This window comes from Scyliorhinus torazame, chromosome 1 (assembly GCF_047496885.1).
Source record: "Scyliorhinus torazame isolate Kashiwa2021f chromosome 1, sScyTor2.1, whole genome shotgun sequence".
NCBI classification, from domain to species: Eukaryota; Metazoa; Chordata; class Chondrichthyes; order Carcharhiniformes; family Scyliorhinidae; genus Scyliorhinus; species Scyliorhinus torazame.
In genome coordinates, this window is record NC_092707.1 from 287323423 (window position 1) to 287349512 (window position 26090).

Genomic DNA, 26090 nt, shown 5'->3' on the forward strand with positions numbered 1-26090 from the left:
GACCGAGACAACGAGACCGAGACATCGAGACCGAGACATCGAGACCGAGACAACGAGACCGAGACAACGAGACCGAGACATCGAGACCGAGACATCGAGACGGAGACATCGAGACCGAGACAACGAGACCGAGACAATGAGACCGAGACATTGAGACCGAGACACCGAGACCGAGACATCGAGACCGAGACATCGAGACCGAGACCGAGACACCGAGACCGAGACATCGAGACCGAGACAACGAGACCGAGACATCGAGACCAAGACATCGAGACCGAGACACCGAGACCGAGACAACGAGACCGAGACATCGAGACCGAGACATCGAGACCGAGACATCGAGACCGAGACAACGAGACCGAGACAACGAGATCGAGACATCGAGACCGAGACACAGAGACCGAGACACAGAGACCGAGACACCGAGACCGAGACACCGAGACCGAGACACCGAGACAACGAGACCGACACCGAGACCGAGACAACGAGATCGAGACCGAGACAACGAGACCGAGACAACGAGACCGAGACATCGAGACCGAGACATCGAGACCGAGACATCGAGACCGAGACACCGAGACAACGAGACCGACACCGAGACCGAGACAACGAGACCGAGACATCGAGACCGAGACAACGAGACCGAGACAACGAGACCGAGACATCGAGACCTAGACATCGAGACCGAGACACTGAGACCGAGACAACGAGACCGAGAGATCGAGACCGAGACAACGAGACCGAGACATCGAGACCGAGACAACGAGACCGAGACACTGAGACCGAGACAACGAGACCGAGACATCGAGACCGAGACATCGAGACCGAGACATCGAGACCGAGACATCGAGACCGAGACATCGAAACCGAGACATCGAGACCGAGACACCGAGACCGAGACAACGAGACCGAGACAACGAGACCGAGACATCGAGACGGAGACAACTAGACCGAGACAACGAGACCGAGACACCGAGACATCGAGACCGAGACATCGAAACCGAGACATCGAGACCGAGACATCGAGAAACCGAGACCGAGACAACGAGACCGAGACCGAGACAACGAGACCGAGAGATCGAGACCGAGACAACGAGACCGAGACATCGAGAACGAGACATCGAGACCGAGACATCGAGACCGAGACACCGAGACCGAGACATCGAGACCGAGACCGAGACAACGAGACCGAGACACCGAGACCGAGACATCGAGATCGAGACCGAGACATCGAGACCGAGACAACGAGATCGAGACAACGAGACCGAGACACCGAGACCGAGACAACGATACCGAGACAACGAGACCGAGACACCGACACCAAGACACCGAGACCGAGAGATCGAGACCGAGACACGGAAACCGAGACACCGAGACCGAGACAACGAGACCGAGACACGAGACCGAGACCGAGACATCGAGACCGAGACATCGAGACCGAGACATCGAGACATCGAGACCGAGACAACGCGACAGAGACATCGAGACCGAGACAACGCGACAGAGACATCGAGACCGAGACATCGAGACCGAGACATCGAGACCAAGACATTGAGACCGAGACAACGAGACCGAGACAACGAGACCGAGACATCGAGACCGAGACATCGAGACCGAGACATCGAGACCGAGACAACGAGACATCGAGACAACGAGACCGAGACATCGAGACCGAGACATCGAGACTGAGACACCGAGACAACGAGACCGACACCGAGACAACGAGACCGAGACATCGAGACCGAGACAACGAGACCGAGAGATCGAGACCGAGACAACGAGACCGAGACATCGAGACCGAGACATCGAGACATCGAGACCGAGACAACGCGACAGAGACATCGAGACCGAGACAACGCGACAGAGACATCGAGACCGAGACATCGAGACCGAGACATCGAGACCAAGACATTGAGACCGAGACAACGAGACCGAGACAACGAGACCGAGACATCGAGACCGAGACATCGAGACCGAGACATCGAGACCGAGACAACGAGACATCGAGACAACGAGACCGAGACATCGAGACCGAGACATCGAGACTGAGACACCGAGACAACGAGACCGACACCGAGACAACGAGACCGAGACATCGAGACCGAGACAACGAGACCGAGACATCGAGACCGAGACAACGAGACCGAGACATCGAGACCGAGACATCGAGACCGAGACATCGAGACCGAGACATCGAGACCGAGACATCGAGACCGAGACACCGAGACCGAGACAACGAGACCGTGACAACGAGACCGAGACATCGAGACGGAGACAACTAGACCGAGACAACGAGACCGAGACACCGAGACCGAGACATCGAGACCGAGATATCGAAACCGAGACATCGAGACAACGAGACCGAGACCGAGACAACGAGACCGAGAGATCGAGACCGAGACAACGAGACCGAGACATCGAGAACGAGACAACGAGACCGAGACATCGAGACCGAGACACCGAGACCGAGACAACGAGACCGAGACATCGAGACCGAGAGATCGAGACCGAGACATCGAGACCGAGACAACGAGACCGAGACATCGAGACCGAGACAACGAGACCGAGACACCGAGACCGAGACAACGAGACCGAGACAACGAGACCGAGACAACGAGACCGAGACAACGAGACCGAGACATCGAGACCGAGACATCGAGACCGAGACATCGAGACCGAGACACTGAGACCGAGACAACGAGACCGAGAGATCGAGACCGAGACAACGAGACCGAGACATCGAGACCGAGACAACGAGACCGAGACATCGAGACCGAGACAACGAGACATCGAGACCGAGACACCGAGACCGAGACAACGAGACCGTGACAACGAGACCGAGACATCGAGACGGAGACAACTAGACCGAGACAACGAGACCGAGACACCGAGACCGAGACATCGAGACCGAGACATCGAAACCGAGACATCGAGACCGAGACATCGAAACCGAGACATCGAGACTGAGACATCGAGAAACCGAGACCGAGACAACGAGACCGAGACAACGAGACCGAGAGATCGAGACCGAGACAACGAGACCGAGACATCGAGAACGAGACAACGAGACCGAGACATCGAGACCGAGACACCGAGACCGAGACATCGAGACCGAGACAACGAGACCGAGACTGAGACAACGAGACCGAGACATCGAGACCGAGACATCGAGACCGAGAGATCGAGACCGAGACCGAGACATCGAGACCGAGACAACGAGACCGAGACACCGAGACCGAGACAACGAGACCGAGACATCGAGACCGAGACATCGAGACCGAGACATCGAGATCGAGACATCGAGACGGAGACACCGAGACCGAGACCGAGACATCGAGACCGAGACATCGAGACCGAGACACCGAGACCGAGACAACTAGACCGAGACATCGAGACCGAGACAACGAGACCGAGACATCGAGACCGAGACATCGAGACCGAGACATCGAGACAGAAACACCGAGACCGAGACATCGAGACCGAGACAACGAGACCGAGACATCGAGACCGAGACACCGAGACCGAGACATCGAGACCGAGACACCGAGACCGTGACAACGAGACCGAGACATCGAGACCGAGACAACAAGACCGAGACATCGAGACCGAGACACCGAGACAACGAGACCGAGACATCGAGACCGAGACATCGAGACCGAGACACCGAGACCGAGACACCGAGACCGTGACAACGAGACCGAGACATCAAGACCGAGACAACAAGACCGAGACATCGAGACCGAGACATCGAGACCGAGACACCGAGACCGAGACATCGAGACCGAGACAACGAGACCGAGACTGAGACACCGAGACCGAGACACAGAGACCGAGACAACGAGACCGAGACATCGAGACCGAGACAACGAGACCGAGACATCGAGACCGAGACACCGAGACCGAGACACCGAGACCGTGACAACGAGACCGAGACATCGAGACCGAGACAACAAGACCGAGACATCGAGACCGAGACAACGAGACCGAGACAACGAGACCGAGACCGAGACATCGAGACCGAGACATCGAGACCGAGACACCGAGACCGAGACAAGACCGAGACCGAGACAGAGACATCGAGACCGAGACACCGAGACCGAGACAACGAGACCGAGACGAGACCGAGACATCGAGACCGAGACAACGAGACCGAGACATCGAGACCGAGACATCGAGACCGAGACATCGAGACCGAGACATCGAGAACGAGACCGAGACATCGAGACCGAGACCGAGACAACGAGACCGAGACATCGAGACCGAGACAACGAGACCGAGACATTGAGACCGAGACATCGAGACCGAGACATCGAGACCGAGACATCGAGACCGAGACTGAGACAACGAGACCGAGACAACGAGACCGATACATCGAGACCGAGACATCGAGACCGAGACATCGAGACCGAGACACCGAGACCGAGACATCGAGACCGAGACACCGAGACCGAGACACCGAGACCGAGACATCGAGACCGAGACTGAGACAACGAGACCGAGACATCGAGACCGAGACATCGAGACCGAGACTGAGACAACGAGACCGAGACAACGAGACCGAGACACCGAGACCGAGACACCGAGACCGAGACATCGAGACCGAGACATCGAGACCGAGACTGAGACAACGAGACCGAGACAACGAGACCGATACATCGAGACCGAGACACCGAGACCGAGACATCGAGACCGAGACATCGAGACCGAGACTGAGACAACGAGACCGAGACAACGAGACCGATACATCGAGACCGAGACACCGAGACCGAGACATCGAGACCGAGACATCGAGACCGAGACAAGGTGACTGAGACATCGAGACCGAGACATCGAGACCGAGACTGAGACAACGAGACCGAGACAACGAGACCGATACATCGAGACCGAGACACCGAGACCGAGACATCGAGACCGAGACATCGAGACCGAGACAAGGTGACTGAGACATCGAGACCGAGACATCGAGACCGAGACATCGAGACCGAGACATCGAGACCGAGACAATGAGACCGAGACAACGAGACCGAGACAATGAGACCGAGACAAGGTGACTGAGACATCGAGACCGAGACAAGGTGACTGAGACATCGAGACCGAGACATCGAGACCGAGACTGAGACACCGAGACCGAGACACAGAGACCGAGACAACGAGACCGAGACATCGAGACCGAGACACCGAGACCGAGACATCGAGACCGAGACATCGAGACCGAGACATCGAGACCGAGACACCGAGACCGAGACATCGAGACCGAGACACAGAGACCGAGACATCGAGACCGAGACTGAGACACCGAGACCGAGACACAGAGACCGAGACAACGAGACCGAGACACAGAGACCGAGACAACGAGACCGAGACAACGAGACCGAGACACCGAGACCGAGACATCGAGACCGAGACATCGAGACCGAGACATCGAGACCGAGACAACGAGACCGAGACATCGAGACCGAGACACCGAGACCGAGACATCGAGACCGAGACATCGAGACCGAGACACCGAGACCGAGACACAGAGACCGAGACATCGAGACCGAGACTGAGACACCGAGACCGAGACACAGAGACCGAGACAACGAGACCGAGACACAGAGACCGAGACACAGAGACCGAGACAACGAGACCGAGACAACGAGACCGAGACACCGAGACCGAGACATCGAGACCGAGACATCGAGACCGAGACATCGAGACCGAGACATCGAGACCGAGACACCGAGACCGAGACATCGAGACCGAGACATCGAGACCGAGACTGAGACACCGAGACCGAGACAACGAGACCGAGACACAGAGACCGAGACATCGAGACCGAGACAACGAGACCGAGACACAGAGACCGAGACAACGAGACCGAGACACAGAGACCGAGACACAGAAACCGAGACACAGAGACCGAGACATCGAGACCGAGACATCGAGACCGAGACATCGAGACCGAGACTGAGACACCGAGACCGAGACACAGAGACCGAGACAACGAGACCGAGACACAGAGACCGAGACACAGAGACCGAGACACAGAGACCGAGACAACGAGACCGAGACACCGAGACCGAGACATCGAGACCGAGACATCGAGACCGAGACAACGAGACCGAGACACCGAGACCGAGACATCGAGACCGAGACATCGAGACCGAGACATCGAGACCGAGACATCGAGACCGAGACATCGAGACCGAGACACCGAGACCGAGACAACGAGACCGAGACAATGAGATCGAGACCGAGACAACGAGACCGAGAGATCGAGACCGAGACACGGAAACTGAGACCTAGACAACGAGACCGAGACCGAGACATCGAGACCGAGACATCGAGACCGAGACATCGAGACATCGAGACCGAGACACCGAGACCGAGACACCGAGACCGAGACATCGAGACCGAGACATCGAGACCGAGACATCGAGACCGAGACACCGAGACCGAGACAACGAGACCGAGACAATGAGATCGAGACCGAGACAACGAGACCGAGAGATCGAGACCGAGACACGGAAACTGAGACCTAGACAACGAGACCGAGACCGAGACATCGAGACCGAGACATCGAGACCGAGACATCGAGACATCGAGACCGAGACACCGAGACCGAGACACCGAGACCGAGAAACCGAGACCGAGACATCGAGACCGAGACATCGAGACCGAGACACCGAGACCGAGACACCGAGACCGAGACATCGAGACCGAGACAACGAGACCGAGACATCGAGACCGAGACATCGAGACCGAGACATCGAGACCGAGACACCGAGACCGAGACATCGAGACCGAGACTGAGACACCGAGACCGAGACACAGAGACCGAGACAACGAGACCGAGACACAGAGACCGAGACACAGAGACCGAGACACCGAGACCGAGACATCGAGACCGAGACACCGAGACCGAGACACCGAGACCGAGACATCGAGACCGAGACAACGAGACCGAGACATCGAGACCGAGACATCGAGACCGAGACATCGAGACCGAGACACCGAGACCGAGACATCGAGACCGAGACTGAGACACCGAGACCGAGACACAGAGACCGAGACAACGAGACCGAGACACAGAGACCGAGACACAGAGACCGAGACACCGAGACCGAGACATCGAGACCGAGATATCGAAACCGAGACATCGAGACAACGAGACCGAGACCGAGACAACGAGACCGAGAGATCGAGACCGAGACATCGAGACCGAGACAACGAGACCGAGACATCGAGAACGAGACAACGAGACCGAGACATCGAGACCGAGACACCGAGACCGAGACCGAGACAACGAGACCGAGACATCGAGACCGAGAGATCGAGACCGAGACATCGAGACCGAGACAACGAGACCGAGACATCGAGACCGAGACAACGAGACCGAGACACCGAGACCGAGACAACGAGACCGAGACAACGAGACCGAGACATCGAGACCGAGACAACGAGACCGAGACATCGAGACCGAGACACTGAGACCGAGACAACGAGACCGAGAGATCGAGACCGAGACAACGAGACCGAGACATCGAGACCGAGACAACGAGACCGAGACATCGAGACCGAGACAACGAGACATCGAGACCGAGACACCGAGACCGAGACAACGAGACCGTGACAACGAGACCGAGACATCGAGACGGAGACAACTAGACCGAGACAACGAGACCGAGACACCGAGACCGAGACATCGAGACCAAGACATCGAAACCGAGACATCGAGACCGAGACATCGAAACCGAGACATCGAGACTGAGACATCGAGAAACCGAGACCGAGACAACGAGACCGAGACAACGAGACCGAGAGATCGAGACCGAGACAACGAGACCGAGACATCGAGAACGAGACACCGAGACCGAGACATCGAGACCGAGACAACGAGAACGAGACTGAGACAACGAGACCGAGACATCGAGACCGAGACATCGAGACCGAGAGATCGAGACCGAGACCGAGACATCGAGACCGAGACAACGAGACCGAGACACCGAGACCGAGACAACGAGACCGAGACATCGAGACGGAGACATCGAGACCGAGACAACGAGACCGACACATCGAGACCGAGACATCGAGACGGAGACACCGAGACCGAGACAACGAGACCGAGACATCGAGACCGAGACAACTAGACCGAGACATCGAGACCGAGACAACGAGACCGAGACATCGAGACCGAGACATCGAGACCGAGACACCGAGACCGAGACATCGAGACAGAAACACCGAGACCGAGACATCGAGACCGAGACAACGAGACCGAGACATCGAGACCGAGACACCGAGACCGAGACATCGAGACCGAGACATCGAGACCGAGACATCGAGACAGAGACATCGAGACCGAGACAACGAGACCGAGACATCGAGACCGAGACACCGAGACCGTGACAACGAGACCGAGACATCGAGACCGAGACAACAAGACCGAGACATCGAGACCGAGACACCGAGACATCGAGACCGAGACAACGAGACCGAGACATCAAGACCGAGACAACAAGACCGAGACATCGAGACCGAGACATCGAGACCGAGACAACGAGACCGAGACTGAGACAACGAGACCGAGACAACGAGACCGATACATCGAGACCGAGACATCGAGACCGAGACATCGAGACCGAGACACCGAGACCGAGACATCGAGACCGAGACATCGAGACCGAGACATCGAGACCGAGACTGAGACAACGAGACCGAGACAACGAGACCGATACATCGAGACCGAGACACCGAGACCGAGACATCGAGACCGAGACACCGAGACATCGAGACCGAGACATCGAGACCGAGACATCGAGACACCGAGACCGAGACATCGAGACCGAGACATCGAGACCGAGACAAGGTGACTGAGACATCGAGACCGAGACAACGAGACCGAGACAATGAGACCGAGACATCGAGACCGAGACAATGAGACCGAGACAAGGTGACTGAGACATCGAGACCGAGACAACGAGACCGAGACAATGAGACCGAGACAAGGTGACTGAGACATCGAGACCGAGACATCGAGACCGAGACAATGAGACCGAGACAAGGTGACTGAGACATCGAGACCGAGACAACGAGACCGAGACAATGAGACCGAGACAAGGTGACTGAGACAACGAGACCGAGACATCGAGATCGAGACATCGAGACCGAGACAAGGTGACTGAGACATCGAGACCGAGACAAGGTGACTGAGACATCGAGACCGAGACATCGAGACCGAGACATCGAGACCGAGACATCGAGACCGAGACATCGAGACCGAGACATCGAGACCGAGACATCGAGACCGAGACCGAGACACAGAGACCGAGACAACGAGACCGAGACAATGAGACCGAGACAATGAGACCGAGACAAGGTGACTGAGACAACGAGACCGAGACATCGAGATCGAGACATCGAGACCGAGACAAGGTGACTGAGACATCGAGACCGAGACATCGAGACCGAGACATCGAGACCGAGACATCGAGACCGAGACCGAGACATCGAGACCGAGACAACGAGACCGAGACAACGAGACCGAGACAAGGTGACTGAGACAATGAGACCGAGACATCGAGATCGAGACATCGAGACCGAGACAAGGTGACTGAGACATCGAGACCGAGACAAGGTGACTGAGACATCGAGACCGAGACATCGAGACCGAGACATCGAGACCGAGACCGAGACACAGAGACCGAGACAACGAGACCGAGACACAGAGACCGAGACAACGAGACCGAGACATCGAGACCGAGACAAGGTGACTGAGACATCGAGACCGAGACATCGAGACCGAGACATCGAGACCGAGACATCGAGACCGAGACCGAGACATCGAGACCGAGACAACGAGACCGAGACATCGAGACCGAGACATCGAGACCGAGACACCGAGACCGAGACATCGAGACCGAGACATCGAGACCGAGACTGAGACACCGAGACCGAGACACAGAGACCGAGACAACGAGACCGAGACACAGAGACCGAGACACAGAGACCGAGACACAGAGACCGAGACACAGAGACCGAGACACAGAGACCGAGACATCGAGACCGAGACTGAGACACCGAGACCGAGACACAGAGACCGAGACAACGAGACCGAGACACAGAGACCGAGACATCGAGACCGAGACACAGAGACCGAGACACAGAGACCGAGACACAGAGACCGAGACACAGAGACCGAGACATCGAGACCGAGACATCGAGACCGAGACATCGAGACCGAGACTGAGACACCGAGACCGAGACACAGAGACCGAGACAACGAGACCGAGACACAGAGACCGAGACACAGAGACCGAGACACAGAGACCGAGACAACGAGACCGAGACACCGAGACCGAGACATCGAGACCGAGACATCGAGACCGAGACATCGAGACAACGAGACCGAGACATCGAGACAACGAGACCGAGACACCGAGACATCGAGACCGAGACATCGAGACCGAGACACCGAGACCGAGACAACGAGACCGAGACAATGAGATCGAGACCGAGACAACGAGACCGAGAGATCGAGACCGAGACACGGAAACTGAGACCTAGACAACGAGACCGAGACACGAGACCGAGACCGAGACATCGAGACCGAGACATCGAGACCGAGACATCGAGACATCGAGACCGAGACATCGAGACCGAGACACCGAGACCGAGACAACGAGACCGAGACACCGAGACCGAGACAACGAGACCGAGACACCGAGACCGAGACAACGAGACCGAGACAACGCGACAGAGACATCGAGACCGAGACAACGAGACCGAGACAACGAGACCGAGACAACGAGACCGAGACATCGAGACCGAGACAGAGACATCGAGACCGAGACATCGAGACCGAGACATCGAGACAGAGACACCGAGACCGAGACAGAGACATCGAGACCGAGACATCGAGACCGAGACACCGAGACCGACACCGAGACCGTGACATCGAGACCGAGACACCGAGACCGAGACAACGAGACCGAGACACCGAGACCGAGACAACGAGACCGAGACATCGAGACCGAGACACCGAGACCGAGACACCGAGACCGAGACAACGAGACCGAGACACCGAGACCGAGACAACGAGACCGAGACAACGAGACCGAGACACCGAGACCGAGACAACGAGACCGAGACAACGCGACAGAGACATCGAGACCGAGACATCGAGACCGAGACACCGAGACAACGAGACCGAGACCGAGACAACGAGACCGAGACATCGAGACCGAGACAACGAGACCGAGAAAACGAGACCGAGACATCGAGACCGAGACATCGAGACCGAGACATCGAGACCGAGACAACGAGACCGAGAGATCGAGACCGAGACAACGAGACCGAGACATCGAGACCGAGTCAACGGGACCGAGACATCGAGACCGAGACACCGAGACCAAGACAACGAGACCGAGACAACGAGACCGAGACAACGAGACCGAGACATCGAGACCGAGACAACGAGACCGAGACAACGAGACCGAGACACCGAGACCGAGACATCGAGACCGAGACATCGAGACCGAGACAACGAGACCGAGACAACGAGACCGAGACAACGAGACCGAGACATCGAGACCGAGACAACGAGACCGAGACAACGAGACCGAGACACCGAGACCGAGACACCGAGACCGAGACATCGAGACCGAGATATCGAGACCGAGACATCGAGACACCGAGAGCGAGACAACGAGACCGAGACCGAGACAACGAGATCGAGACCGAGGCATCAAGAACGAGACAACGAGACCGAGAAATCGAGACCGTGACACCGAGACCGAGGCAACGAGACCGAGACAACGAGACGGAGACATCGAGACCGAGACACCAAGACCGAGACATCGAGAACGAGACATCGAGACCGAGACATCGAGACCGAGACATCGAGACCGAGACAACGAGATCGAGACAGAGACAACGAGACCGAGACATCGAGACCGAGACATCGAGACCGAGACAACGAGACCGAGACACCGAGACCGAGACATCGAGACCGAGACATCGAGACCGAGACAACGAGATCGAGACCGAGACAACGAGACCGAGACAACGAGACCGAGACATCGAGACCGAGACATCGAGACCGAGACAACGAGACCGAGATCGAGACCGAGACCGAGACAACGAGACCGAGAGATCGAGATCGAGACAACGAGACCGAGACATCGAGACCGAGACAACGAGACCGAGACATCGAGACCGAGACATCGAGACCGAGACAACGAGACCGAGACATCGAGACCGAGACAACGAGACCGAGACACCGAGACCGAGACACCGAGACCGAGACATCGAGACCGAGACATCGAGACCGAGACATCGAGACCGAGACAACGAGATCGAGACCGAGACAAAGAGACCGAGAGATCGAGACCGAGACATCAAGACCGAGACAACGAGACCGAGACATCGAGAACGAGACCGAGACAACGAGACCGAGACGAGACCGAGACAACGAGACCGAGATATCGAGACCGAGACATCGAGACCGAGACAACGAGACCGAGACATCGAGACCGAGACAATGAGACCGAGACACAGAGACCGAGACATCGAGACCGAGACAACGAGACCGAGACGAGACCGAGACAACGAGACCGAGACATCGAGACCGAGACATCGAGACCGAGACAGCGAGACCGAGACATTCAGACCGAGACATCGAGACCGAGACATCGAGACCGAGACATCGAGACCGAGACAACGAGACCGAGACAACGAGACCGAGACATCGAGACCGAGACAACGAGACCGAGACACGGAAACCGAGACACCGAGACCGAGACATCGAGACCGAGACCGAGACATCGAGACAACGAGACCGAGACAACGAGACCGAGACACCGAGACCGAGACAACGAGACCGAGACATCGAGACCGAGACATCGAGACCGAGACATCGAGACATCGAGACCGAGACATCGAGACCGAGACAACGCGACAGAGACATCGAGACCGAGACAACGAGACCGAGACATCGAGACCGAGACATCGAGACCAAGACATCGAGACCGAGACACCGAGACCGAGACAACGAGACCGAGACATCGAGACCGAGACATCGAGACCGAGACATCGAGACCGAGACACCGAGACCGAGACACAGAGACCGAGACAGAGACATCGAGACCGAGACATCGAGACCGAGACACCGAGACAACGAGACCGACACCGAGACCGAGACAACGAGACCGAGACATCGAGACCGAGACAACGAGACCGAGACAACGAGACCGAGACATCGAGACCGAGACATCGAGACCGAGACACTGAGACCGAGACAACGAGACCGAGACATCGAGACCGAGACAACGAGACCGAGACATCGAGACCGAGACAACGAGACCGAGACATCGAGACCGAGACACCGAGACAACGAGACCGAGACAACGAGACCGAGACAACGAGACCGAGACATCGAGACGGAGACAACTAGACCGAGACAACGAGACCGAGACACCGAGACCGAGACATCGAGACCAAGACATCGAAACCGAGACATCGAGACCGAGACATCGAGAAACCGAGACCGAGACAACGAGACCGAGACCGAGACAACGAGACCGAGAGATCGAGACCGAGACAACGAGACCGAGACATCGAGAACGAGACAACGAGACCGAGACATCGAGACCGAGACACCGAGACCGAGACATCGAGACCGAGACAGAGACAACGAGACCGAGACATCGAGACCGAGACATCGAGACCGAGACATCGAGACCGAGACAACGAGATCGAGACCGAGACAACGAGACCGAGACACCGAGACCGAGACAACGATACCGAGACAACGAGACCGAGACACCGAGACCGAGACACCGAGACCGAGACATCGAGACCGAGACATCGAGACCGAGACATCGAGACCGAGACAACGAGATCGAGACCGAGACAACGAGACCGAGAGATCGAGACCGAGTCATCGAGACCGAGACAACGAGATCGAGACCGAGACAACGAGACCGAGACAACGAAACCGAGACAACGAGACCGAGACATCGAGACCGAGACATCGAGACCGAGACAACGAGACCGCGACATCGAGACCGAGACAATGAGACCGAGACATCGAGACCGAGACATCGAGACCGAGACATCGAGACCGAGACAACGAGACCGAGACATCGAGACAACGAGACCGAGACATCGAGACCGAGACAACGAGACCGAGACAACGAGAACGAGAGATCGAGACCGAGACATCGAGACCGAGACAACGAGACCGAGACATCGAGACCGAGACAACGAGACCGAGTCAACGAGACCGAGAGATCGAGACCGAGACATCGAGACAACGAGACCGAGACATCGAGACCGAGACAACGAGACCGAGACACCGAGACCGAGACAACGAGACCGAGACATCGAGACCGAGACATCGCGACCGACACATCGAGACCGAGACACCGAGACCGAGACACCGAGACAACGAGACCGAGACCGAGACAACGAGACCGAGACATCGAGACCGAGACAACGAGACCGAGAAAACGAGACCGAGACATCGAGACCGAGACATCGAGACCGAGACATCGAGCCCGAGACCGAGACAACGAGACCGAGAGATCGAGACCGAGACAACGAGACCGAGACATCGAGACCGAGACAACGGGACCGAGACATCGAGACCGAGACACCGAGACCGAGACAACGAGACCGAGACATCGAGACCGAGACAACGAGACCGAGACATCGAGACCGAGACATCGAGACCGAGACACCGAGACCGAGACATCGAGACAGAAACACCGAGACCGAGACATCGAGACCGAGACAACGAGACCGAGACATCGAGACCGAGACACCGAGACCGAGACATCGAGACAGAAACACCGAGACCGAGACATCGAGACCGAGACAACGAGACCGAGACATCGAGACCGAGACACCGAGACCGAGACATCGAGACCGAGACACCGAGACCGTGACAACGAGACCGAGACATCGAGACCGAGACAACAAGACCGAGACATCGAGACCGAGACACCGAGACAACGAGACCGAGACATCGAGACCGAGACATCGAGACCGAGACACCGAGACCGAGACACCGAGACCGTGACAACGAGACCGAGACATCAAGACCGAGACAACAAGACCGAGACATCGAGACCGAGACATCGAGACCGAGACACCGAGACCGAGACACAGAGACCGAGACAACGAGACCGAGACAACGAGACCGAGACATCGAGACCGAGACACCGAGACCGAGACACCGAGACCGTGACAACGAGACCGAGACATCGAGACCGAGACAACAAGACCGAGACATCGAGACCGAGACAACGAGACCGAGACAACGAGACCGAGACCGAGACATCGAGACCGAGACATCGAGACCGAGACACCGAGACCGAGACAAGACCGAGACATCGAGACCGAGACAACGAGACCGAGACCGAGACAGAGACATCGAGACCGAGACACCGAGACCGAGACAACGAGACCGAGACGAGACCGAGACATCGAGACCGAGACAACGAGACCGAGACATCGAGACCGAGACATCGAGACCGAGACATCGAGACCGAGACATCGAGAACGAGACCGAGACATCGAGACCGAGACCGAGACAACGAGACCGAGACATCGAGACCGAGACAACGAGACCGAGACATTGAGACCGAGACATCGAGACCGAGACATCGAGACCGAGACATCGAGACCGAGACTGAGACAACGAGACCGAGACAACGAGACCGATACATCGAGACCGAGACATCGAGACCGAGACATCGAGACCGAGACACCGAGACCGAGACATCGAGACCGAGACATCGAGACCGAGACATCGAGACCGAGACTGAGACAACGAGACCGAGACACCGAGACCGAGACACCGAGACCGAGACAACGAGACCGAGACAACGAGACCGATACATCGAGACCGAGACACCGAGACCGAGACATCGAGACCGAGACATCGAGACCGAGACTGAGACAACGAGACCGAGACAACGAGACCGATACATCGAGACCGAGACATCGAGACCGAGACATCGAGACCGAGACATCGAGACCGAGACAAGGTGACTGAGACATCGAGACCGAGACATCGAGACCGAGACTGAGACAACGAGACCGAGACAACGAGACCGATACATCGAGACCGAGACACCGAGACCGAGACATCGAGACCGAGACATCGAGACCGAGACAAGGTGACTGAGACATCGAGACCGAGACATCGAGACCGAGACATCGAGACCGAGACAATGAGACCGAGACATCGAGACCGAGACAATGAGACCGAGACAACGAGACCGAGACAATGAGACCGAGACAAGGTGACTGAGACATCGAGACCGAGAAAATGAGACCGAGACAAGGTGACTGAGACATCGAGACCGAGACAAGGTGACTGAGACATCGAGACCGAGACATCGAGACCGAGACTGAGACACCGAGACCGAGACACAGAGACCGAGACAACGAGACCGAGACACAGAGACCGAGACACAGAGACCGAGACAACGAGACCGAGACAACGAGACCGAGACACCGAGACCGAGACATCGAGACCGAGACATCGAGACCGAGACATCGAGACCGAGACATCGAGACCGAGACACCGAGACCGAGACATCGAGACCGAGACATCGAGACCGAGACTGAGACACCGAGACCGAGACACAGAGACCGAGACAACGAGACCGAGACACAGAGACCGAGACACAGAGACCGAGACACAGAGACCGAGACATCGAGACCGAGACATCGAGACCGAGACATCGAGACCGAGACTGAGACACCGAGACCGAGACACAGAGACCGAGACAACGAGACCGAGACACAGAGACCGAGACACAGAGACCGAGACACAGAGACCGAGACAACGAGACCGAGACACCGAGACCGAGACATCGAGACCGAGACATCGAGACCGAGACAACGAGACCGAGACACCGAGACCGAGACATCGAGACCGAGACATCGAGACCGAGACATCGAGACCGAGACATCGAGACCGAGACATCGAGACCGAGACACCGAGACCGAGACAACGAGACCGAGACAATGAGATCGAGACCGAGACAACGAGACCGAGAGATCGAGACCGAGACACGGAAACTGAGACCTAGACAACGAGACCGAGACCGAGACATCGAGACCGAGACATCGAGACCGAGACATCGAGACATCGAGACCGAGACACCGAGACCGAGACACCGAGACCGAGACAATGAGACCGAGACACCGAGACCGAGACAACGAGACCGAGACACCGAGACCGAGACACCGAGACCGAGACATCGAGACCGAGACATCGAGACCGAGACATCGAGACCGAGACATCGAGACCGAGACATCGAGACCGAGACACCGAGACCGAGACATCGAGACCGAGACTGAGACACCGAGACCGAGACACAGAGACCGAGACAACGAGACCGAGACACAGAGACCGAGACACAGAGACCGAGACACCGAGACCGAGACATCGAGACCGAGATATCGAAACCGAGACATCGAGACAACGAGACCGAGACCGAGACAACGAGACCGAGAGATCGAGACCGAGACATCGAGACCGAGACAACGAGACCGAGACATCGAGAACGAGACAACGAGACCGAGACATCGAGACCGAGACACCGAGACCGAGACCGAGACAACGAGACCGAGACATCGAGACCGAGAGATCGAGACCGAGACATCGAGACCGAGACAACGAGACCGAGACATCGAGACCGAGACAACGAGACCGAGACACCGAGACCGAGACAACGAGACCGAGACAACGAGACCGAGACATCGAGACCGAGACAACGAGACCGAGACATCGAGACCGAGACACTGAGACCGAGACAACGAGACCGAGAGATCGAGACCGAGACAACGAGACCGAGACATCGAGACCGAGACAACGAGACCGAGACATCGAGACCGAGACAACGAGACATCGAGACCGAGACACCGAGACCGAGACAACGAGACCGTGACAACGAGACCGAGACATCGAGACGGAGACAACTAGACCGAGACAACGAGACCGAGACACCGAGACCGAGACATCGAGACCAAGACATCGAAACCGAGACATCGAGACCGAGACATCGAAACCGAGACATCGAGACTGAGACATCGAGAAACCGAGACCGAGACAACGAGACCGAGACAACGAGACCGAGAGATCGAGACCGAGACAACGAGACCGAGACATCGAGAACGAGACACCGAGACCGAGAGATCGAGACCGAGACACCGAGACCGAGACATCGAGACCGAGACATCGAGACCGAGAGATCGAGACCGAGACCGAGACATCGAGACCGAGACAACGAGACCGAGACACCGAGACCGAGACAACGAGACCGAGACATCGAGACCGAGACAACGAGACCGACACATCGAGACCGAGACATCGAGACGGAGACATCGAGACCGAGACAACGAGACCGACACATCGAGACCGAGACATCGAGACGGAGACATCGAGACCGAGACATCGAGACCGAGACATCGAGACCGAGACAACGAGACCGAGACATCGAGACCGAGACATCGAGACCGAGACACCGAGACCGAGACATCGAGACAGAAACACCGAGACCGAGACATCGAGACCGAGACAACGAGACCGAGACATCGAGACCGAGACACCGAGACCGAGACATCGAGACCGAGACACCGAGACCGTGACAACGAGACCGAGACATCGAGACCGAGACAACAAGACCGAGACATCGAGACCGAGACAACGAGACCGATACATCGAGACCGAGACACCGAGACCGAGACATCGAGACCGAGACATCGAGACCGAGACTGAGACAACGAGACCGAGACAACGAGACCGATACATCGAGACCGAGACACCGAGACCGAGACATCGAGACCGAGACATCGAGACCGAGACAAGGTGACTGAGACATCGAGACCGAGACATCGAGACCGAGACTGAGACAACGAGACCGAGACAACGAGACCGATACATCGAGACCGAGACACCGAGACCGAGACATCGAGACCGAGACATCGAGACCGAGACAAGGTGACTGAGACATCGAGACCGAGACATCGAGACCGAGACATCGAGACCGAGACAATGAGACCGAGACATCGAGACCGAGACAATGAGACCGAGACAACGAGACCGAGACAATGAGACCGAGACAAGGTGACTGAGACATCGAGACCGAGAAAATGAGACCGAGACAAGGTGACTGAGACATCGAGACCGAGACAAGGTGACTGAGACATCGAGACCGAGACATCGAGACCGAGACTGAGACACCGAGACCGAGACACAGAGACCGAGACAACGAGACCGAGACACAGAGACCGAGACACAGAGACCGAGACAACGAGACCGAGACAACGAGACCGAGACACCGAGACCGAGACATCGAGACCGAGACATCGAGACCGAGACATCGAGACCGAGACATCGAGACCGAGACACCGAGACCGAGACATCGAGACCGAGACATCGAGACCGAGACTGAGACACCGAGACCGAGACACAGAGACCGAGACAACGAGACCGAGACACAGAGACCGAGACACAGAGACCGAGACACAGAGACCGAGACATCGAGACCGAGACATCGAGACCGAGACATCGAGACCGAGACTGAGACACCGAGACCGAGACACAGAGACCGAGACAACGAGACCGAGACACAGAGACCGAGACACAGAGACCGAGACACAGAGACCGAGACAACGAGACCGAGACACCGAGACCGAGACATCGAGACCGAGACATCGAGACCGAGACAACGAGACCGAGACACCGAGACCGAGACATCGAGACCGAGACATCGAGACCGAGACATCGAGACCGAGACATCGAGACCGAGACATCGAGACCGAGACACCGAGACCGAGACAACGAGACCGAGACAATGAGATCGAGACCGAGACAACGAGACCGAGAGATCGAGACCGAGACACGGAAACTGAGACCTAGACAACGAGACCGAGACCGAGACATCGAGACCGAGACATCGAGACCGAGACATCGAGACATCGAGACCGAGACACCGAGACCGAGACACCGAGACCGAGACAATGAGACCGAGACACCGAGACCGAGACAACGAGACCGAGACACCGAGACCGAGACACCGAGACCGAGACACCGAGACCGAGACATCGAGACCGAGACAACGAGACCGAGACATCGAGACCGAGACATCGAGACCGAGACATCGAGACCGAGACATCGAGACCGAGACACCGAGACCGAGACATCGAGACCGAGACTGAGACACCGAGACCGAGACACAGAGACCGAGACAACGAGACCGAGACACAGAGACCGAGACACAGAGACCGAGACATCGAGACCGAGACTGAGACACCGAGACCGAGACACAGAGACCGAGACAACGAGACCGAGACACCGAGACCGAGACATCGAGACCGAGATATCGAAACCGAGACATCGAGACAACGAGACCGAGACCGAGACAACGAGACCGAGAGATCGAGACCGAGACATCGAGACCGAGACAACGAGACCGAGACATCGAGAACGAGACAACGAGACCGAGACATCGAGACCGAGACACCGAGACCGAGACCGAGACAACGAGACCGAGACATCGAGACCGAGAGATCGAGACCGAGACATCGAGACCGAGACAACGAGACCGAGACATCGAGACCGAGACAACGAGACCGAGACACCGAGACCGAGACAACGAGACCGAGACAACGAGACCGAGACATCGAGACCGAGACAACGAGACCGAGACATCGAGACCGAGACACTGAGACCGAGACAACGAGACCGAGAGATCGAGACCGAGACAACGAGACCGAGACAGCGAGACCGAGACATCGAGACCGAGACATCGAGACAACGAGACCGAGACATCGAGACAACGAGACCGAGACAACGAGACCGAGACACAGAGACCGAGACAACGAGACCGAGACATCGAGACAACGAGACCGAGACAACGAGACCGAGACACAGAGACCGAGACAACGAGACCGAGACATCGAGACCGAGACACCGAGACCGAGACACCGAGACCGAGACAACGAGACCGAGACATCGAGACCGAGACAAGAAGACCGAGACATCGAGACCGAGACAACAAGACCGAGACAACGAGACCTTGACAACGAGACCGAGACAACGAGACCGAGACCGAGACATCGAGACCGAGACATCGAGACCTAGACAACGAGACCGAGACACCGAGACCGAGACAAGACCGAGACACCGAGACCGAGACAGAGACATCGAGACCGAGACACCGAGACCGAGACAACGAGACCGAGACGAGACCGAGACATCGAGACCGAGACAACGAGACCGAGACATCGAGACCGAGACATCGAGACCGAGACATCGAGACCGAGACATCGAGAACGAGACCGAGACATCGAGACCGAGACCGAGACAACGAGACCGAGACATCGAGACCGAGACAACGAGACCGAGACATTGAGACCGAGACATCGAGACCGAGACATCGAGACCGAGACATCGAGACCGAGACATCGAGACCGAGACATCGAGACCGAGACATCGAGACCGAGACTGAGACAACGAGACCGAGACAACGAGACCGATACATCGAGACCGAGACATCGAGACCGAGACATCGAGACCGAGACACCGAGACCGAGACATCGAGACCGAGACATCGAGACCGAGACATCGAGACCGAGACTGAGACAACGAGACCGAGACAACGAGACCGATACATCGAGACCGAGACACCGAGACCGAGACATCGAGACCGAGACATCGAGACCGAGACAAGGTGACTGAGACATCGAGACCGAGACAACGAGACCGAGACAATGAGACCGAGACATCGAGACCGAGACAATGAGACCGAGACAAGGTGACTGAGACATCGAGACCGAGACAACGAGACCGAGACAATGAGACCGAGACAAGGTGACTGAGACATCGAGACCGAGACATCGAGACCGAGACAATGAGACCGAGACAAGGTGACTGAGACATCGAGACCGAGACAACGAGACCGAGACAATGAGACCGAGACAAGGTGACTGAGACAACGAGACCGAGACATCGAGATCGAGACATCGAGACCGAGACAAGGTGACTGAGACATCGAGACCGAGACAAGGTGACTGAGACATCGAGACCGAGACACCGAGACCGAGACATCGAGACCGAGACATCGAGACCGAGACATCGAGACCGAGACTGAGACAACGAGACCGAGACACCGAGACCGAGACACCGAGACCGAGACAACGAGACCGAGACAACGAGACCGATACATCGAGACCGAGACACCGAGACCGAGACATCGAGACCGAGACATCGAGACCGAGACTGAGACAACGAGACCGAGACAACGAGACCGATACATCGAGACCGAGACATCGAGACCGAGACATCGAGACCGAGACATCGAGACCGAGACAAGGTGACTGAGACATCGAGACCGAGACATCGAGACCGAGACTGAGACAACGAGACCGAGACAACGAGACCGATACATCGAGACCGAGACACCGAGACCGAGACATCGAGACCGAGACATCGAGACCGAGACAAGGTGACTGAGACATCGAGACCGAGACATCGAGACCGAGACATCGAGACCGAGACAATGAGACCGAGACATCGAGACCGAGACAATGAGACCGAGACAACGAGACCGAGACAATGAGACCGAGACAAGGTGACTGAGACAACGAGACCGAGACATCGAGACCGAGACATCGAGACCGAGACTGAGACACCGAGACCGAGACACAGAGACCGAGACAACGAGACCGAGACACAGAGACCGAGACACAGAGACCGAGACAACGAGACCGAGACAACGAGACCGAGACACCGAGACCGAGACATCGAGACCGAGACATCGAGACCGAGACATCGAGACCGAGACATCGAGACCGAGACACCGAGACCGAGACATCGAGACCGAGACATCGAGACCGAGACTGAGACACCGAGACCGAGACACAGAGACCGAGACAACGAGACCGAGACACAGAGACCGAGACACAGAGACCGAGACACAGAGACCGAGACATCGAGACCGAGACATCGAGACCGAGACATCGAGACCGAGACTGAGACACCGAGACCGAGACACAGAGACCGAGACAACGAGACCGAGACACAGAGACCGAGACACAGAGACCGAGACACAGAGACCGAGACAACGAGACCGAGACACCGAGACCGAGACATCGAGACCGAGACATCGAGACCGAGACAACGAGACCGAGACACCGAGACCGAGACATCGAGACCGAGACATCGAGACCGAGACATCGAGACCGAGACATCGAGACCGAGACATCGAGACCGAGACACCGAGACCGAGACAACGAGACCGAGACAATGAGATCGAGACCGAGACAACGAGACCGAGAGATCGAGACCGAGACACGGAAACTGAGACCTAGACAACGAGACCGAGACCGAGACATCGAGACCGAGACATCGAGACCGAGACATCGAGACATCGAGACCGAGACACCGAGACCGAGACACCGAGACCGAGACAATGAGACCGAGACACCGAGACCGAGACAACGAGACCGAGACACCGAGACCGAGACACCGAGACCGAGACATCGAGACCGAGACATCGAGACCGAGACATCGAGACCGAGACACCGAGACCGAGACATCGAGACCGAGACTGAGACACCGAGACCGAGACACAGAGACCGAGACAACGAGACCGAGACACAGAGACCGAGACACAGAGACCGAGACACCGAGACCGAGACATCGAGACCGAGATATCGAAACCGAGACATCGAGACAACGAGACCGAGACCGAGACAACGAGACCGAGAGATCGAGACCGAGACATCGAGACCGAGACAACGAGACCGAGACATCGAGAACGAGACAACGAGACCGAGACATCGAGACCGAGACACCGAGACCGAGACAACGAGACCGAGACATCGAGACCGAGAGATCGAGACCGAGACATCGAGACCGAGACAACGAGACCGAGACATCGAGACCGAGACAACGAGACCGAGACACCGAGACCGAGACAACGAGACCGAGACAACGAGACCGAGACATCGAGACCGAGACAACGAGACCGAGACATCGAGACCGAGACACTGAGACCGAGACAACGAGACCGAGAGATCGAGACCGAGACAACGAGACCGAGACATCGAGACCGAGACAACGAGACCGAGACATCGAGACCGAGACAACGAGACATCGAGACCGAGACATCGAGACATCGAGACCGAGACAACGAGACCGTGACAACGAGACCGAGACATCGAGACGGAGACAACTAGACCGAGACAACGAGACCGAGACACCGAGACCGAGACATCGAGACCAAGACATCGAAACCGAGACATCGAGACCGAGACATCGAAACCGAGACATCGAGACTGAGACATCGAGAAACCGAGACCGAGACAACGAGACCGAGACAACGAGACCGAGAGATCGAGACCGAGACAACGAGACCGAGACATCGAGAACGAGACACCGAGACCGAGAGATCGAGACCGAGACACCGAGACCGAGACATCGAGACCGAGACATCGAGACCGAGAGATCGAGACCGAGACCGAGACATCGAGACCGAGACAACGAGACCGAGACACCGAGACCGAGACAACGAGACCGAGACATCGAGACCGAGACAACGAGACCGACACATCGAGACCGAGACATCGAGACGGAGACATCGAGACCGAGACAACGAGACCGACACATCGAGACCGAGACATCGAGACGGAGACATCGAGACCGAGACATCGAGACCGAGACATCGAGACCGAGACAACGAGACCGAGACATCGAGACCGAGACATCGAGACCGAGACACCGAGACCGAGACATCGAGACAGAAACACCGAGACCGAGACATCGAGACCGAGACAACGAGACCGAGACATCGAGACCGAGACACCGAGACCGAGACATCGAGACCGAGACACCGAGACCGTGACAACGAGACCGAGACATCGAGACCGAGACAACAAGACCGAGACATCGAGACCGAGACAACGAGACCGATACATCGAGACCGAGACACCGAGACCGAGACATCGAGACCGAGACATCGAGACCGAGACTGAGACAACGAGACCGAGACAACGAGACCGATACATCGAGACCGAGACACCGAGACCGAGACATCGAGACCGAGACATCGAGACCGAGACAAGGTGACTGAGACATCGAGACCGAGACATCGAGACCGAGACTGAGACAACGAGACCGAGACAACGAGACCGATACATCGAGACCGAGACACCGAGACCGAGACATCGAGACCGAGACATCGAGACCGAGACAAGGTGACTGAGACATCGAGACCGAGACATCGAGACCGAGACATCGAGACCGAGACAATGAGACCGAGACATCGAGACCGAGACAATGAGACCGAGACAACGAGACCGAGACAATGAGACCGAGACAAGGTGACTGAGACATCGAGACCGAGACAACGAGACCGAGACATCGAGACCGAGACAATGAGACCGAGACATCGAGACCGAGACAATGAGACCGAGACAACGAGACCGAGACAATGAGACCGAGACAAGGTGACTGAGACATCGAGACCGAGAAAATGAGACCGAGACAAGGTGACTGAGACATCGAGACCGAGACAAGGTGACTGAGACATCGAGACCGAGACATCGAGACCGAGACTGAGACACCGAGACCGAGACACAGAGACCGAGACAACGAGACCGAGACACAGAGACCGAGACACAGAGACCGAGACAACGAGACCGAGACAACGAGACCGAGACACCGAGACCGAGACATCGAGACCGAGACATCGAGACCGAGACATCGAGACCGAGACATCGAGACCGAGACACCGAGACCGAGACATCGAGACCGAGACATCGAGACCGAGACTGAGACACCGAGACCGAGACACAGAGACCGAGACAACGAGACCGAGACACAGAGACCGAGACACAGAGACCGAGACACAGAGACCGAGACATCGAGACCGAGACATCGAGACCGAGACTGAGACACCGAGACCGAGACACAGAGACCGAGACAACGAGACCGAGACACAGAGACCGAGACACAGAGACCGAGACACAGAGACCGAGACAACGAGACCGAGACACCGAGACCGAGACATCGAGACCGAGACATC

The 26090-nt window shown here is 57.1% G+C and overlaps 1 protein-coding gene across 1 annotated transcript in view; it reads right to left on the reverse strand.

The window, feature by feature from the left end:
* The window catches only part of slc1a4 (solute carrier family 1 member 4), a 131912-nt gene that overhangs the window by 89647 nt on the left and 16175 nt on the right, over positions 1-26090 (reverse strand). The gene's annotated exons all lie outside the window — the stretch shown is intronic.